Source organism: Triticum dicoccoides, chromosome 3B (genome assembly GCF_002162155.2).
Source record: "Triticum dicoccoides isolate Atlit2015 ecotype Zavitan chromosome 3B, WEW_v2.0, whole genome shotgun sequence".
Taxonomy (NCBI): Eukaryota; Viridiplantae; Streptophyta; class Magnoliopsida; order Poales; family Poaceae; genus Triticum; species Triticum dicoccoides.
In genome coordinates, this window is record NC_041385.1 from 78063324 (window position 1) to 78083043 (window position 19720).

A 19720-nucleotide genomic window follows, 5' to 3' on the forward strand; every position below is an offset into this window, starting at 1 on the left:
CACTTCCGTCACACCGAGTTGCTGTAACTGTCAACAGTTATGCATCTCGGTGCCACCGAGTTGTTCCACTCGGTCACACCGACAGGGTTGGGCTATATATTCTCACGGGCAAAAATTTGGAAACTTTCTCCAAACCCCTTCGCCCGCGCATAGCTTGCTCTGCCTCCAGGGTCTCCGGATCGTCCTCCTCGTTGCCAGCCGCCTCCAGTCGCTGGTCTCCGCCGCCGTCAACGAAATTCATCCCCGCTGTTGCCGCCATAGCGAGTTCATCACTGAGCTAGGGTATGGACTCGATCACAGTGCTATCCCCGTCCGATTCCTAGCACATTGTGTTCATCATGAATCTTGCCACGATTGAAACTACTCTATCCAGTCAAAAAACTCCGTAGATTAGAGATGAATTGAAAATTTAGGGTTAGGTTTCCGCCGAAACCATCTTGGACCCACCGGGTTGTAGAACTCGGTTCCACCGATTCGGCTACGGCCATTGCACATGTGGCTCTCGGTCTGACCGAGAATTGCAAATCGGTGTGAACGAGTTCAGGACTTTGTGAAACCCTAGGCAAATCGGTCTCACCAAAATGGGATTGTAATCTCTCTGTTTCCCTTCGTAACGTTTCGGTACCACCGAGATGAGCGATCGGTCCCACCGAGATTGCAATGTAAACTCCCTGTTTCCTTTTCGTAACATTTCGGTCTCACAGAAATGAGCGAATCGGTCCCACCGAGTTTACCTGACCAACTCTCTGGTTAGCTTATTACCAAAATTGGTCCCACCAATTTTGTGTAATCGGTCTCACCGATATTACGTTATGCCCTAACCCTAATCACATCGGTCCTACCGAGTTGCATGTCGGTCGCACCGAAAATCCTAACGGTCACTAGATTTGCTGAATCGGTCTGACCGAGTTTACCAATTCAGTCCTACCGAGTTTGGCAAGTTGTGTGTAACGGTTAGATTTTATGTGGAGGCTTTATATACCCCTCCACCCCCTCTTCATTCGTGGAGAGAGCCATCAGAACGAACCTACACTTCCAACTTGCTATTTCTGAGAGAGAACCACCTACTCATGTGTTGGGACCAAGATATTCCATTCCTACCATATGAATCTTGATCTCTAGCCTTCCTCAAGTTGCTTTCCACTCAAATCTTCTTTCCACCAAATCCAAATCCTGTGAGAGAGAGTTGAGTGTTGGGGAGACTATTATTTGAAGCACAAGAGCAAGGAGTTCATCATCAACACACCATTTGTTAGTTCTTGGAGAGTGGTGTCTCCTAGATTGGCTAGGTGTCACTTGGGAGCCTCCGACAAGATTGTGGAGTTGAACCAAGGAGTTTGTAAGGGCAAGGAGATCGCCTACTTCGTGAAGATCTACCGCTAGTGAGGCAAGTCCTTCATGGGCGACGGCCATGGTGGGATAGACAGGGTTGCTTCTTCGTGGACCCTTCGTGGGTGGAGCCCTCCGTGGACTCGCGCAACCGTTACCCTTCGTGGGTTGAAGTCTCCAACGTGGATGTATGATAGCACCACCTATCGGAACCACGACAAAAACATCTGTGTCTCCAATTGCGTTTGAATTCTCCAAACCCTCCCATTTACATTCTTGCAAGTTGCATGATTTACTTTCCGCTGCTCATATACTCTTTGCATGCTTGCTTGAATTGTGTTAAGATTGCTTGACTTGTGCTAAGATAGCTAAAATCTGCCAAAGACTAAAATTGGGAAAAGGATAAGTTTTTATTTGGTCAAGTTGTCTAATCACCCCCCTCTAGACATACTTTCGATCCTACAGCACGCCAGCTTTCGGGTAGGCGGTTTGACAGAGAGGCGAGGAGGGTGAGCAAGTGGGGCTGTGCGATTTGACAGCGCGTTACTGCTGGAAAGACTTGTGATATAACCACTCACTATAGTCATGAATTACTGGCGCTCCGACCTGGGTGATGCCCCCCTTCCGTTCCGCGCTCTAATCTGGTGCATGACACGTCGACCCGGATGCTAGCTCTCCCACATGTCGGAGTAGTAAGAAGGATGCAGTATATACTAGTACTATGGAGTACTACTCAGGTCGGAGGAGTGCGAACCACGGCAGCCCAGTGAACCAGCAGTGCGAACCACGGTAGCCCAGTGAACCAGCAGTAGAAAACAATGTGTTGTTATGGCCATAAAAAAGAATGTGCTACCGTCCACACTGTAGCATGTACAGTAACACTCCTCTTTGTTTGGATCCCTGAGTTAGAGCTAGTTTGGGTTGAAATAGCCTCAAATTATCGAAACAAGAGGGGTTAGTTTGAGCTCGTTTGCTCTAAACCAGCTAAAAAACTAGCCCGGTGAAGAGGTTCTAATTGGGTTAGTTATCCTCGGCCTGACTAAAACAGAACTAAAAAAATCTCACCTGCCCGCACCAGATCGCTCCCCTAAAAAAATCTCACCTGCCCGCACCAGATCGCTCCCCCCCTCTCGCACGACTCCTCTCTGTTCTCCATAGGACCGCCCGCCCAAGCGCCGCTCGCCCTCTCTCTCCTCCGGCCGCCCTCTCCTTCCGGCCTCCGCCGCCCTACTCCGGCCGCCCTCTCCTTCCGGCCTCCGCCGCCCTACTCCGGCCGCCCTCTCCCTCCGACCTTCAAAGGTCACCCCGCTCCCCCTTCACCAGTCGTTTTTCTCCCTCTGTCGTGCGCGGCGGCGGCACATCTACCAGGGAGGTCGCGAGAGGGGTGAGTTTGTTCGTTGCTTCTCTGTCTCACGGCCATATCATTGATCTTGCTTGCTCTAGCACTAATTCTGATTTGGAAAAGTAGATCCTAATCAAACTTACTATAGATTTGTGGTGCATGTATGGAATTGTTTGATGCTGCTTGAGGAGGTAATAAATCTTTCTAGAGGCCCAAAGATTCAGGTCACCTTTCTAGGTATTTCAATTTCAGGCTTGCATTATCTGTAGCGGCCCAAAGATTCAGTTCACCTTTCTAGGTATTTCAATTCCAGGCTTGCATTATTTCTAGAGGCCCAAAGATTCAGTTCACCTTTCTAGGTATTTCAGTTTAAGGCTTGCATTATTTCTAGAGGCCCAAAGATTCAGTTCACCTTTCTAGGTATTTCAGTTTCAGGCTTGCATTATTTCTAGAGGCCCAAAGTTCAGTTCACCTTTCTAGGTATTTTAGTTTCAGGCTTGCATTATTTCTAGAGGCCCAAAGATTCAGTTCACCTTTCTAGGTATTTCAGTTTCAGGCTTGCATTATTTCTAGAGGCCCAAAGATTCAGTTCACCTTTCTATGTATTTTAGTTACAGGCTTGCATTATTTCTAGAGGCCCAAAGATTAAGTTCCCAGTCAGCGGCAAGCGGCCCTGCTACCCATGCCGGTGTCGACCTCAACTCGCAAGGGCCGGCGTCGGAGGGGTTCCCGGGGCTTGGGCTCTACAGAGCCTTCCTCCAGAGCGACGATGGCGAGCTCCTCCCTCGGTGCGTGAGGGGCTCCGGGCTCCCTCCCTATCGAGAATGACTTCCATGATGAGTTAGCTCATTCTTTGTTTCAAGAAGTGTTTTTTTATTTTGTGAAGCTTGATTGAGGACTTGTATGCTTAAGTGGGATATCTCATTTGTATGGACAAAGTAAAAATTATCATGTTTTGCATGCTTGATTTGTATAGATGGTTCGTTTATGTCAATTGTGAGCAGAGGAGGCCACAGAAGAGCCGACCACACCAAGAGGGTGCTTGGATCCAAGGGACTTATTTTAGTCTGACTAAAAATAGGGTCCAAAGTAGTCAAATGATTGAGATAGAGCATTTATTGTCAATCTAACCCTGTCATCCATACACCTCTTTCGTTTAGAGTTAGTTCAGGGTTAGAATCTAACTCTAACCTCTAACTGAGTTACTCCTCATTCCTGTGTTTTCAGTATCCTGCGAATCAAAGAGGCCCTTTTTTTGCGGGAAAAATAAAAGAGGCCCTTAGACTGGTTTAGGTCCGGTCATTTTTTTATAAACGTGTTATGTCCAAAATTTAATGAACGTGCTCCGGTTTCCATGAGAATAATCCGGTTTCATGTAGTAATTCATTCATTTATTTATTCTTCTGCGGGGGGTTTGCATGTAATTCATGAGGTCTGAAATGTAAAGTACCCCGGCATATGCTCTGAGTCGTGCATGCACTACGACCCAGATGCTCTATGTCCCACATGTCGGCGAATGGGAGCACGTGGAAATAGCCTAGGAGTACATATAGGAGGATAAATGCATGAAAAATATGTACTGTGAAGCGTAGCCGCGGTTCGAAAAGGAGACCTAAAGTGATGACAGCTATAGGTCGCACGCACCCAACTAGTGGTAATACTAGACATACGACTAATTTTTCCCTCAAAAAAAAGAGGCACGAGTGCTCAGTACTCCTATTCTATAAACACGAGTCCCATCTGACAACAGCGTCCGTGCTACTGCTATCTCTCCTCCCTCGTTTCTCTCTTCTACTCTCGGTGGGCGAGGTGGGTTTGCTCAACTGCGGCCCCACCTCACAGTGAAAACGTTACGACTAGAATAAAAATGCCATATACTCCCTCCGTTCATAAATATAAGCCTTTTTAGATACTAGTTCAAATGGAATACAGCATACAGATGTATGTAGACATAGTTGAGTGTAGATTCACTCATTTTGCTCTGTATGTAGTAGTCACTTGTTGGAATCTTTAGAAAGACTTATATTTGGGAACGGAGGGAGTACTATACTAATAAAACATTAAGGCCACGAGGCGATGTAGTGCTGGTTACAGGAGGCAAGAAGAAGAGATGCATCCATCGACGACGTCCACCTCCTCGACTCAGGGCACCGGCCCACCGAACGGCGCCTAAGTAGCAACGACTTTCGTGGCCAGGTCGACGTGCTTCTGAACAATGGCGTCCAAAGATTCCAGCCGCTGGAAGAAGGCCAACGTCTTTCTGTCCTCGCTTGCCTTGTAGTGGCCTATGTAGACGATTTCCTCGTAGACGTGGATGTGCAGGTCGACGGTTTCTTGCATGGCGAGGCGCTGCGCGGCGAGTGCGGCGAGCGCGGCCTCGAGGTGAACATTCTTCGTCGCGACCTCCGACACCCGCAGGGCCACCAGGGCTTGAAAGAGTTCGTCACCATGTAGGCCGATGAGGGTGGCAGGCAATGAGGAGCCTGGGCGCGCGGGCTAGAGTAGTACGGCAAGGTCGTCCGCGCGCTTCTTGACGGCGGTGAACTTGCGGATGGAGTTGACCATCATGTCGTCCATGCGAGAGGCGAAGCCGGCATCGGCAAGGGCTACAATGCCTGCGGTCGCCAACACCGTCTGGAAATGCTGCATGGTGCAGGGCCGCAGGCCAGCGCCTTGGATGATTTGACACAGCCGACTGCTGCTCGCGTCCATCTCCTCCATATGCTTGTGGCTTCTGGTCACTTGGTCTTGGATTGGAGTGAGCAGTGTTGTGCAGAGACTTGGGAGTAGATGGATTGGAGTGGTGGGGCGCCTTTATTATATGAGAGTCCAAACTCTGTTGCATTCACATCGTGCTGGCTCTATTCTGCTTCTCCAATTAATTCCCTTTGCGTGTAATTGAGGATGCATCATTGACCGTTCAACATCTCGGGAACCGCTACCCTCTCCCTCCTTGGCATTCAAGCACCTATGAACCCGTCGACGACGAGGTGCCTATGGTGACTTCGTAAATTTCAAGATGATAGTGCCGTGCGTGTGTGTGTTCATAGGGGTGAGTGTATGCGCGTGTATATGAGCGCTTGCGTCTGTACTGTGTCAAAAAAACGTAAATGCGTGTCAAAAAGAGACTAGTCAGTATACTCAATATTGTGCACCTCGGAGAGGAAAACGATATAACTAGTACGTATTTATTTACGGTGCAGATTCACTCATTTTGCTCCATATGTACTCCGTCTCGGTGTAGTCTAGTCACTTCTTGAAATCTCTAGAAGGGCAAATACTCCTTTCTGGTGTAGAGGGCTATACTAGCAAGTAGTTGTACGTACTAGTACAATAGTAGGCTCACATAGCAATTTTTGTCTCATGCAAGAGCCTGGTTATATGCGTGCTCCAATGTTCGCAACTGCAACGTTCGGTTTGCGCTTGGCTCTTCGCCTCTTCGAGAAGACGAACAAAGATGTTACTACTACTGCTTCTATAGTGTCGAATCCACTGCTGCATGTCCGTCCACCGCGAGCGGGACGGATAGCTTGTAGTAGAAGTACTACTAAGCAAAAGCATGTCCTCGTTTGCGAGCAACCACGCGCATGGGCGAGGGAGAAGGCGTGTAGTAAAATCAAGCTTCTCCTCGTTGTATGAGTTGACGCGATACATCATAGCACTGGCCCCACATGCTTGCCTCTAAACTTCGCTGAAAGACCCGCAGTGTACAATATATTTGCTGCAACCTCTAACATTTATCCACCACAAATTAAAATATATGTGGCCGTATGCATCGTTCTGATGCAGAGGCCGGGGAGTCCCCCCTTTTCAAAAAAAAACAAATTAAAATATATATTCCTGTGTTGACCAGATGAGTGTGCAAACTACAATCACCAGGGTGACAGGTAGGGCCAGAAGACTATTTTAATTTTTTTTAAAAACTTCGAGACGGCCACATAGCATGGAGTTGACCCCAACGATTTTAAGCTTACAGGCACAGTACACGCTATCCTAGACTACTCTACACATGAAACTACCACATGAGCGTCCGGGCTGCGCTTGGCTCTTCGCCTCTTCGGGAAGTCGAACAATGATGGAGTACTACTACACTGGAGGAGTACTACAGTACGCTTCTGGCCATCTGACACCGATTGAACTGCTGCATGTCCACCACGTGCGGGAGGGAGAGCGTGTAGCGAAAGCTTCTCCTAGTCTTGCCAGCCACCATGCTCATGGGTGAGGGAGGGATGCTCCTGCCTTTGCGTGTATGACAGGTGGGCCCGACAGGTGTGTGGCCAACCTGTCATAGAGCCAAAGGCAGGTGTAGTTAAGTCCGCGAGGGAGAGGATAATCAAACTTCTCGTTGATGTACGAGTTGATGCGACACATCAAAGCACTGCACTCGATATATTTTAATAATATACGTTTATCGATGCATTAATTACAACGCATGCATGCATGCCGTGACTCTTCTTTTGATACTTGCATGTGTTGATTTAATGCACCTTGAAGTAGTACACCCTCCGTTCCTAAATATAAGTCTTTGTAGGGATTCCATTATGAATTACATAGGGATGTAGTATATAGATGCATTTTAAGTGTGGATTCATTCATTTTGCTCCGTATGTAGTCCACCTAGTGAAATCTCTATAAAGACTTACATTTAGGAACGGAGGGAGTATAAAATATGTGACGGTAAAGCTTTGTAATACCCCGGCCCAAGTCGAGAGATGGTTGTGCACGAGGAGGGCGAGATCATGCAGACCGAACAGGAACAGGACCCGACGATGGAGCTCTCTAAGGTCTCGATGGACCTCACCGTGCTCCACTGCCCCTTGTGCCTCCGTCCCTTGACGCCTCCAGTGTATGAGGTTCGAATACACCTTGTCCGTTCGGCTGATTGAGCAAGGTGCAGGTTTCTTGATTGATGTGCTGTTCGATTGATTAATGCAGTGCAAGGGAGGGCACCTGGCCTGCGCGGACTGCCGCCTCGAGTGCCCCGGGAACCAGCGGCAGTGCCAAAAGTGCGAGCGCAGCAGTGGCTTCGATGTGTGGAACACGGAGGTGGACTCCGTCCTTTCATCGGTGAGGGTGGAGTGCCCGCACGAAGACTGTGGGCTCTACGTCACTTACCACAAGCTCGCCGATCACCAGAGCGTGTGTCCGCTCGCGCTCTGCAAATGCCCCGTGCCCGTCTGCGGCTACGAAGGCCCGCCGCCGGCGCTCTACCACCACATCAGCACCGCGCATCCCATGCCCGTGCACAGGATCCAGTACGGCAAGGTGCTCCAGCTGCAAGTTCCACTGTCGGAGCCACGACTCTTGCTGTTCGCGGAGGAGGACCGCGCGCATTTTTCTTGGTCGGCGGCGTGCTCGACATCAGCGCGCCTATCGCCGTGTCGGTCGTCTGCATCAGAGCGGGGGCGTCCCCACTGCCGCACTACTTGGCCAAGCTGTGGGCGAACGGCCCGCCGGGGGAGCCCAAAGGCACGACCGACGCCGTCAAGGTGGAAATGGAGGTGACAAGCAGCAAGGATCCCGGCGACGTCGACGTGCAGGAGCTGACCTTCTTGACAGTTCCGCCCAAGCTGCTGGCCGGGGCTAAGCTTGTGTCCCTCCACATTCAGATTGACAAGCTCACGTCCTAAATGTTTCGACAATGCCTTCTGTTTATCTTAGTAATATGCTAATATAGGGATTACCTTGGTCTACTTTAGCTTAAGAAATGGTGGGTTTTGGTGGCGATGCAGCAATTACTTCGACATCAGATCAGTAATTTCCAACAGTCAAACGGATATTTTGTGTCTGTTGGATATAAAGTTCCTTTGGGTAAGAAGTACTACTTGTCATCAAACTGGATAAAAGGAGATGTATGTAGACGTATTTTAGTTCTAGATACGTCCCTTTTTATCCATTTTGATGACAAGCACTCCCTCTGTTCCACAATACATGCCTTCCATTTGTCAAAACATAGATGTATCTAGACATGTTTTAGTATATAGGTACATCCATGATAGAGCCAATCGGATGGTTGAGAACACTACAATTCGTAGCTACAGATGCGTGTGTGACTCCCAGATGCAGAGGCCGGGGGTCATCATCCTCCTTTTCGAGAAAAAACAGACGCGTGTGTGAGAGGACGAGTGTGTGCTGCACCTCTTCTCTTCCTGTATAACGTACTACTAAACTCAGAGTACAAGTTTTTGTGGGTGGCACGATGGTGCGTGCGAGAAGTCCCGAGAGATAGGTTTAATAATGCGTCTGAAAAAAGGACTAGCCTAGAGCTTGCCACGCGGCTATTCCTGTCGAACGCCCCATTAACCGTAAGATATGTATACGCCGGTGCCAGTTATTGCACGTACACAGCAGTACTCCCTTCTTTCCGTTTTATGGTGAGTGGTGGAATATTTTTTGTAGTTTGCAAAAGCACCTAATTAATGCTCTCGTTTTTCTCAAAAAATTATGTTTATCAATGCATTAATTGTAATGCATGCATGCATAAAGTACATGCATTGGTCAATTTTCTCTTAATACTTGCATGCAATGATTTAATGCACCTTGGAATCTGAACATGTGTTGGGGAACAACCAAATTGAGACTTATAAAATGGAAAAACTAAGATTTTGAGATAAGCCCTATAAAACCGGAAAGGAGGGAGTAGAAACAGAAGTACTCCATCCGGGAATAGTGCCTGCTACCTCTTGAGCACTGGGTTGGATTTCCCCGAAGAGGAGAGGATGATGCAGTAAAGTAGCGTAAGTATTTCCCTCAGTTTTTGAGAACCAAGGTATCAATCCAGTAGGAGACCACGCACAAGTCCCTCGTACCTACACAAAACGATAGCAACTCGCAACCAACACTTAGGGGTTGTCAATCCCTTCATGGTCACTTACGAGAGTGAGATCTGATAGAGATAATATTTTTGGTATTTTCGATAGATAGATGCAAAGTAAAAAGTAAAAGGCAAAGTAAAACAAAGCAAGTAAATAAAGTGATATAGATTGATATGATGAGAATAGACCCGGGGGCCATAGGTTTCACTAGTGGCTTCTCTCAAGAGCATAAGTATTCTACGCTGGGTGAACAAATTACTGTTGAGCAATTGACAGAATTGAGCATAGTTATGAGTATATCTAGGCAATGATCATGTATATATGCATCACGTCCAAAACAAGTAGATCGAAACGATTCTGCATCTACTACTATTACTCCACTCATCGACCGCTCTCCAGCATGCATCTAGAGTATTAAGTAAAAACAGAGTAACGCCGTAAGCAAGATGACATGATGTAGAGGGATAAATTCATGCAATATGATAAAAACCCCATCTTGTTATCCTCGATGGCAACAATACAATACGTGCCTTGCAACTCTTTCTGTCACTGAGTAAGGACACCGCAAGATTGAACCCAAAGCTAAGCACTTCTCCCATTGCAAGAACTACCAATCTAGTTGGCCAAACCAAAAAGATAATTCGAAGAGACTTGCAAAGATAACTCAATCATACATAAAAGAATTCAGAGAAGAATCAAATATTTTCCATAGATAATACTGGATCATAAACCCACAATTCATCGTTCTCAACAAACACACCGCAAAAAGAAGATTACATCGAATAGATCTCCACGAGAGAGGGGGAGAACATTGTATTGAGATCCAAAAAGAGAGAAGAAGCCATCTAGCTAATAACTATGGACCCGAAGGTCTGAAGTAAAATACTCACACTTCATCGGAGGGGCTATGATGATGTAGAAGCCCTCCGTGATGACGACCCTCTCCGGCGGAGCTCCGGAACAGGCCCCAAGATGGGATCTCATGGATACAGAAAGTTGCGGCGGTGGAATTAGGTTTTGGCTCCTGTTCTGATCGTTCGGGGATATGTAGGTATATATAGAAGGAAGGAGTACGTCGGTGGAGCTCCGAGGGGCCCACGAGGTAGGGGGCGCGCCCAGGGGGGGCGCCCTCCACCCTCATGACCGCCTCTGGCACTGCTTGGAGTAGGGTCCAAGTCTCCTGGATCACGTTCGGTTGGAAAATCACGATCCCAAAGGTTTCATTCCGTTTGGACTCCGTTTGATATTCTGTTTCTTCGAAATACTGAAAAAGGCAAAAAACAACAATTCTGGGCTGGGCCTCCGGTTAATAGGTTAGTCCCAAAAGTAATATAAAAGTGGAAAATAAAGCCCAATATAGTCCAAAACAGTAGACAAAGTAGCATGGAGTAATCAAAAATTATAGATACGTTGGAGACGTATCAAGCATCCCCAAGCTTAATTCCTGCTCGTCCTCGAGTAGGTAAATGATAAAAAAGAATTTTTGATGCGGAGTGATACTTTGGCATAATTTCAATGTAAATCCTCTTAATTGTGATATGAATATTCAGATCCGAAAGATTCAAGACAAAAGTTCATATTGACACAAAAATAATAATACTTCAAGCATACTAATCAAAGCAATCATGTCTTCTCAAAATAACATGGCAAAAGAAAGTTCATCCCTACAAAATCATATAGTTAGGCCATGCTTCATTTCCGTCACACAAAGATGTTCCCAACTTCTATACCCCCGATGACAAGCCAAGCAATTGTTTCATACTTAAATAATCTCAAACTTTTTCAACTTTCACGCAATACATGAGCATGAGCCATGGATATAGCACTATGGGTGGAATAGAATATGATGATGGAGATTGTGTGGAGAAGACAAAAAAGGAGAAAGTCTCACGTTGACGAGGCTAATCAACGGGCTATGGAGATGCCCATCAATTGATGTCAACATGAGGAGTAGGGATTGCCATGCAACAGATGCACTAGAGCTATAAATGCTCAACGAAAGAAAACTAGTGGGTGTGCATCGAACTTGCTTGCTCACGAAGACCTAGGGCATTTGAGGAAGCCCATTGTAGGAATATACAAGCCAAGTTCTATAATGAAAAATTCCCACTAGTATAAAAAGGACAACTTATGAGACTCACTACATGAAGAATGAGGTGCTACTTTGAAGCACAATATATGAGACTCACTACATGAAGAACAAGGTGCTACTTTGAAGCACAAGTGTGGAAAAAGAGATAGTAGCATTGCCCTTTTTTTGGGCCTTTCTTTTTTTCTTTTTGGCCTTTATCTTTTTTTATTTGGGCAATGCTCTAATAATGATGATTATCACACTTCTATTGGTTACAACACAAGGATTACAACTTGAAACTTAGAACAAGATATGACTCTATATGAATGCCTCCGGCGGTGTACCGGGATGGTGCAATGAATCAAGATTGACATGTATGAAAAATAATGCATGGTGGCTTTGCCACAAATACGATGTCAACTACATGATCATGCAATGGCAATATGACAAAAGTAATGTATGTCATGATGATGATGATGGAAGTTGCATGGCAATATTATCTCGGAATGGCTATGGAAATGCCATAATAGGTAGATATGGTGGCTGTTTTGAGGAAGATATAAGGAGGTTTATGTGTGATAGAGCGTATCATATCACGGGGTTTGGATGCACCGGCGAAGTTTGCGCCAACTCTCAAGGTGAGAAAGGGCAATGCACGGTACCGAAGAGGCTAGCAAAGGTGGAAAGGTGAGAGTGCGTATAATCCATGGACTCAACATTAGTCAAAAGAACTCATATACTTATTGCAAAAATTTAGAAGTCATCAAAAATTCAAGTACTACGCGCATGCTCCTAGGGGGATAGATTGGTAGGAAATGACCATCGCTCGTCCCCGACCGCCACTCATAAGGATGCACAAGCCAGGTACACTTCATGTTTCAAATTTGTTACACAACTTTAACCATACGTGCATGCTACGAGACTTGCAAACTTCAACACAAGTATTTCTCAAATTCACAACTACTCAACTAGCACGACTTTGATATTATCACCTCCATATCTCAAAACAATTATCAAGCATCAAACTTATCTTAGTATTCAATTCACTCAAAAGAAAGTTTCACATATCTTGAACACCAAGTATATTAATATTAAGCAAATTACCATGCTATTAAAGTCTCTCAAAATAATCTAAGTGAAGCATGAGAGATCAAATAGTTTCTTTAAAACAAATCCACCACCATTCTCTAAAAGATCTAAGTGAAGTACTAGAGCAAAAATTATCAAGCTCAAAAGATATAAGTGAAGCACTATGAGCAAAACTATCAAGCTCAAAAGATATAAGTGAAGCACAAAGAGTATTCTAACAAATTCCAATTCAAGTATGGCTCTCTCAAAAGGTGTGTACAGCAAGGATAATTGTGGTAAACTAACAAGCAAAGACACAAATAATACAAGACGCTCCAAGCAAAACACATATCATGTTGGTGAATAAAAATATAGCTCCAAGTAAATTACCGATGGAAGTGGACGAAAGAGGGGATGCCTTCCGGGGCATCCCCAAGCTTTGACTTTTTGGTGTCCTTGGATTATCTTGGGGGTGCCATGGGCATCCCCAAGATTAGGCTCTTGCCACTCCTTGTTCCATAATCCATCAAAAGAATTCACCCAAAACATGAAAACTTCACAACACAAAACTCAATAGAAATCTCGTGAGCTCCGTTAGAGAAAGAAAACAAAAGACTACTTCAAGGTACTGTAATGAACTCATTATTTATTTTATATTGGTGTTAAACCTACTGTATTCCAACTTCTCTATGGTTTATAAACTAATTTACTAGCCATAGATTCATCAAAATAAGCAAACAACACACGAAAAACAGAATCTGTCAAAAACAGAACAGTCTGTAGCAATCTGTTATTAACGCAAACTTCTGGAACCCAAAAAATTGTACCAAAATTAGACGACCTGGAAAATTTGTTTATTGATCAGAAGCAATTGGAATCAGTATTTTATAATGTTCTGGTGATTTTTAACAATTCGGGCACTGAGCACAAAGATTCTGGAAATTACAGCAAGATCAAATAACTATCATCCAAGAAGATCCAATAGGTCTAGCTTGGCACAAACACTAATTAAAAGATAAAACCACATCTAAACTAGATGGATTATTTATTCCTAAACATAAGCAAAAACAAAAACAAAAAATAAAATTGGGTTGCCTCCCAACAAGCGCTATTGTTTAACGCCCCTAGCTAGGCATTAATATTTCAATGATGCTCACAAGAAAGACAAGAATTGAAGCACAAAGAGAGCATCATAAAACACGTGATAAACACATCTAAGCCTAACATACTTCCTATGCATAGGCATCTTATAGGCAAACAAATTATCAAGGCAAGCAAAAACTAGCATATGCAAGGAGGCGTAAAGAAACAATAGCAATCTCAACATAACGAGAGGTAATTTATTATCATAAAAATTTCTACGACCATATTTTCCTCTCTCATAATAATTACATGTGGGATCATAAGAAAATTCAACAAAATAGCTATCACATAAAATATTTTCAACACGATCCACATGCATGCAAAGTTGACACTCTTCCGAAATAGTGGGATTAATATTAACTAAAGTCATGAGCTCTCCAAACCCACTTTTATCAAAAATTTCATAAGATTGAATATTATCCAAATATGTGGGATCTAAAGTTGACACTCTTCCAAACCCACTTCCAATATTATTGCAAACAATATTATCAAACTCATATTCATCATGGGGATTAAATAAATTTTCAAGATCATAAGAAGAATCACCCCAATCATGATCATTGCAACAAGTAGTAGACATAGCAGAACTAGCATCCCCAAGCTTAGGGTTTTGCATATTATTAGCACAATTGACATCAAGAGAATTTATAGTAAAATCATTGCAATCATGCTTTTTATTCAAAGATCTATCGTGAATTGTTTCATAAAGTGCTTCATCACAATTTTCAGATTCACGAATTTCAAGCAAAACCTCATAAAGATAAACTAGTGCACTCAACTCACTAGCAATAGGTTCAACATAATTGGATCTCTTAAAGAGATTAGCAAGCGGATGAGGATCCATAAACTTTTAGCAAGCAAAGATGCAAGCAAAAAGAAGGCACATGGAGACACAAGAAAACAAGAGACAAGCAAAAAAAGAGGAGGAGATTGGGAAAGAGAGGGCGAATAAAGCGGCACGGGTGAAGTGGGGGAGAGGAAAACGAGAGGCAAATGGCAAATAATGTAATGCGAGAGATAGGGATTGCGATGGGTACTTGGTATGGTTGACTTGCTTGCGTGAATCTCCCCGACAACGGTGCCAGAAATTCTTCTTGCTACCTCTTGAGCACTGCGTTGGATTTCCCCGAAGAGGAGAGGATGATGCAGTAAAGTAGCGTAAGTATTTCCCTCAGTTTTTGAGAACCAAGGTATCAATCCAGTAGGAGACCACGCACAAGTCCCTCCTACCTACAAAAAACGATAGCAACTCGCAACCAATAATTAGGGGTTGTCAATCCCTTCACGGTCACTTACGAGAGTGAGATCTGATAGAGATAATATTTTTGGTATTTTTGATAGATAGATGCAAAGTAAAAAGTAAAAGGCAAAGTAAAACAAAGCAAGTAAATAAAGTGATATAGATTGATATGATGAGAATAGACCCGGCGGCCATATGTTTCACTAGTGGCTTCTCTCAAGAGCATACATATTTTACGCTGGGTGAACAAATTACTGTTGAGCAATTGACAGAATTGAGCATAGTTATGAGTATATCTAGGCAATGATCATGTATATAGGCATCACGTCCAAAACAAGTAGATCGAAACAATTCTGCATCTACTACTATTACTCCACTCATCGACCGCTATCCAGCATGCATCTAGAGTATTAAGTAAAAACAGAGTAACGCCGTAAGCAAGATGACATGATGTAGAGGGATAAATTCATGCAATATGATAAAAACCCCATCTTGTTATCCTCGATGGCAACAATACAATACGTGCCTTGCAACTCTTTCTGTCACTGAGTAAGGACACCGCAAGATTGAACCCAAAGCTAAGCACTTCTCCCATTGCAAGAACTACCAATCTAGTTGGCCAAACCAAAAAGATAATTCGAAGAGACTTGCAAAGATAACTCAATCATACATAAAAGAATTCAGAGAAGAATCAAATATTTTCCATAGATAATACTGGATCATAAACCCACAATTCATCGGTCTCAACAAACACACCGCAAAAAGAAGATTACATCGAATAGATCTCCACGAGAGAGGGGGAGAACATTGTATTGAGATCCAAAAAGAGAGAAGAAGCCATCTAGCTAATAACTATGGACCCGAAGGTCTGAACTAAACTACTCACACTTCATCGGAGGGGCTATGATGATGTAGAAGCCCCCCGTGATGACGGCCCTCTCCGGCAGAGCTCCGGAACAGGCCCCAAGATGGGATCTCATGGATACAGAAAGTTGCGGCGGTAGAATTAGGTTTTTGGCTCCTGTTCTGATCGTTCGGGGATACGTAGGTATATATAGAAGGAAGGAGTACGTCGGTGGAGCTCCGAGGGGCCCACGAGGTAGGGGGGCGCGCCCAGGGGGGGGGGGCTCCACCCTCGTGACCGCCTCTGGCACTGCTTGGAGTAGGGTCCAAGTCTCCTGGATCACGTTCGGTTGGAAAATCACGATCCCGAAGGTTTCATTCCGTTTGGACTCCGTTTGATATTCTGTTTCTTCGAAATACTGAAAAAGGCAAAAAACAACAATTCTGGGCTGGGCCTCCGGTTAATAGGTTAGTCCCAAAAGTAATATAAAAGTGGAAAATAAAGCCCAATATAGTCCAAAACAGTAGACAAAGTAGCATGGAGTAATCAAAAATTATAGATACGTTGGAGACGTATCAGTGCCGCACTTCGAAACTAGAACCGTCAATAAATTTTGAGGTTGCGTCTCGTCACATTCCAAATTACTCCATGCTATATTGAATTGCAAACCTGTTCACACCGATCACAACCTAAACGGTTTCCCACTTAGGAGCGTATTAGTACCACGCTATATTGAATTACAAACCTGTTCACACCGATCACAACCTTAACGGTTTCCCACTTAGGAGCGTATTAGTACTCGGTTATAAATACTAGTATGCCAAGATGACTGCACATTCCTCCTCAACTCCTCATCCACAAAAACAAACAAGTCATTCAGCATCCTTCCCTTGCGTCTGCCATGGCCAGCGTGAGTTCTGGGTCGAGAGATTGCCACCAGGGAGAGGCGAGCATGGAAGCGGAAGCACGAGAGATGTCCCGCCTCGCTGCGAGATTAGCCGACATGTCCCGCCGTGCGGAAGTAGTAGCATAGAGGTCCCGCCGTGCCGCTGAAGTAGCACGGAGGTCCCGCCGCACCATCGATGCAGCAGACTGGTCCGGCCGCGCCGCGGAAGCAGCAGAGATGTCCCGCCGATGCAGCAGAGATGTCCCGCCGCACCGCAGCGGCCTGGGAAAATTTCTCGCGGGCAGGCGACGAATGTTACAGGCGCATGCATGTGATCGTCCATAGCCAGATGGATCAGATCTCCGGCTTGGCGAGGTTGCAGGACGACGTGAAAGCCTCGTTTGAACAGGCTACCGGCGTCATTCGGCAACTAAGGGAGGGCAATGAGAGGCTCCGGGCCGAGCGCGACCTGCTGAGGGAGAAGATCGTCCGAAGTGCAGACCAGCAGGAGGAGACCAGTGCCTTGTTGAAGAGGACCGGCATCATCATCAAGAAACTTATGGACGAGAATGACATGCTCCGCAACGAGCGCCAAAGGCTGGTGGAGGAATCCGTGGATGTTCTCAAGCAGCATCTTGAGGACACGAAAGAGCTCATCGCCGCTCGCCGCGGAGACTAGTTCCCGCGGCCTGCAGCAACGCATCAAGAAAGTAGAGATCAGCGAGCCAGATCCTTGTCTTCCTTCTTCTTTTGCCCTTGTGTATTTCGGGCCTAGCCGCATGTGGCTTTTTTAATTATCTTTCTAATTATTTAAGACAATTAATCATCCTTATCTTTCTGTGGAAGATCAATGTTGCGAGGCTGGAATGAAGAAAACTCTTGATGTGGCGACCCTGGCGTTGCTGTTCTTCTAGTTGCTGCTGGGCTTCCTTCAGTTTCCTGGTTTCTTTTGATGTAATAATCGGTTTAGGATGTGGATTGTGTCGTCGGTTGTGAAATGTTGGGTTCTAGCGCGGATGTTTGGCCTTTGTTGGCCTCTTGGGATGTTGCGATTTCAATCTGGTAGCTTTTAGTCCTTCGTGTTAGGCTGGAGTCGTGCTGAACTTCTTGTGAATTGTGGTGGTTTTCAGTAATGAAAATCGGAAGGGGCAATCCCTTCTTTGATAAAAAAAAGAAAATAATCGTCCTTATATATTCATCAGTCTTGCTATAAGTCGCAGTAGATGCTATATAGGTCCGTCAGATCTTACATAAATATCCATGCTTTCAGATTTTATTTTTTCTCTCTTAAATCTTAGTCGAGTGAGACATAGCCACGCCATTAAACAGAGGCTCGGGCACCATTAATGGAGACCTTGGGAAAGAGGTGGACGGCAGATGGAGGTCAAAGGGCTCTCCTCCCGATAAGCACGCGCAGAGGTCTGATCGCACGCCTCTCGTACTCAAATAGCTACCCTGCATGGCGCCTCCTAGCTAATAAAAAATGGGGACGCGTGGCGGCACGTAAATGGTACTAGTAAGTAGAACGCCCACGGTTTCAATAATACTTGTGTTTCCGATTGTAACGTGACAGCACTTGTTCCAAAATGACTTTGTTGATTGTTAATGTGTGCGCCTTCGCAAATTGGACTGCAAATTTACCACAGCATGTTGGTGCCATGTCATGGCACCAAGCCAAGTTTCATTATTTTCATGCGTGTTTTGGATTTACAGGAATTAAAATACTAAGTTTCTCAATGTTTCCAACCCAGCCACGACGCCCAGAATTTTGAATTTCATTCACATTTCGAACCTAGAAATTTACCCGAGGACAAAAATGTGATTTTTCAACCAACTTTGGTGCATTGGAACATGTGCTTGTATTTCAAATTTGAATTATGCACACAAAGGTGACACGTTCCCTCCCAGAACCACGAGCCTTCTTGAGAGAAGCTCCAATTTGCAAGAAGCTTATACCAAAATTTGTTCCTATTCGGCCAATTTTTTTACCACGGCATGGTACTACCATGACATGACACCATGCCAAGTTTCATGATTTTAAAACCAAGTTTCTCAATGTTCTCGACCGAGCCACGATGCCCAGATGTTTGAATCTTATTCTCATTTTTTGCATGGGACCTACTCCCTCCTTTCATCTATATAGGGCCTAATGTGTTTTTCAAGACAGCCTTTGACTATTGACAAGATTAATAGCACATGAGATGTATACTATGAAAATTATATTATTGGAAGCTCCTTTGACATACAAATTTGAAGGTATGCTTTGTGTAAGTTGCATGTCATATATTATTGCTCTAACGTTTAGTCAAAGTTAGCCCCGAAAAATGCATTAGGACCTATATAGATGGAAGGAGGGAGTAGAAATTCACCCGAGGACACAAATGTGATTTTTCAACCAACTTTGGTGCATGGGAGCACGTGCTTGTAGTTCAAAATTGAATTATGCACGTTAAATGACCAAAAACTCAATTAATGTGTAAATAAGGCCAAACGAAGCCGGAATAATTCTAAAATTTAACATGGCACTCATGTAGTTCTATGTTGCCTTTGTAAATAAACTCAAGGGGGACAACGTATATCGTTTCGCACTCAAAGGTGGCACGTTCCCTCTCAGAACCACGAGCCTTCTTGAGAGAAGCTTCGGTTTGCAAGAAGGTTATACCAAAATCTGTTCCTATTCGGCCATTTTTTTTACCACAACATGGTAGTACCATGACATGACATCCATGCCAAGTTTCTCGGCCGAGCCACGATGCCCAGATGTTTTAATTTTATTCTCATTTCTTGCATGGGACCTAGAAATTCACCCGAGGACACAAATGTGATTTTTCAACCAACTTTGGTGCACGAGAGCATGTGCTTGTAGTTCAAATTTGACTTATGCACATTAAATGACCAGAAACTCAATTAATCTATAAAAAACGACAAACAAACCCGGAATAATTCCAAAATTTAACAGGGCACTAATGAAGTTCTATGTTG

General features: G+C 44.7%; 1 pseudogene; it reads left to right on the forward strand.

Moving 5' to 3' along the window:
- The first annotated feature begins 6932 nt into the window (after window positions 1–6932).
- LOC119282803 lies at window positions 6933–8301 on the forward strand (annotated as a pseudogene).
- The last annotated feature ends 11419 nt before the right edge of the window (window positions 8302–19720 follow it).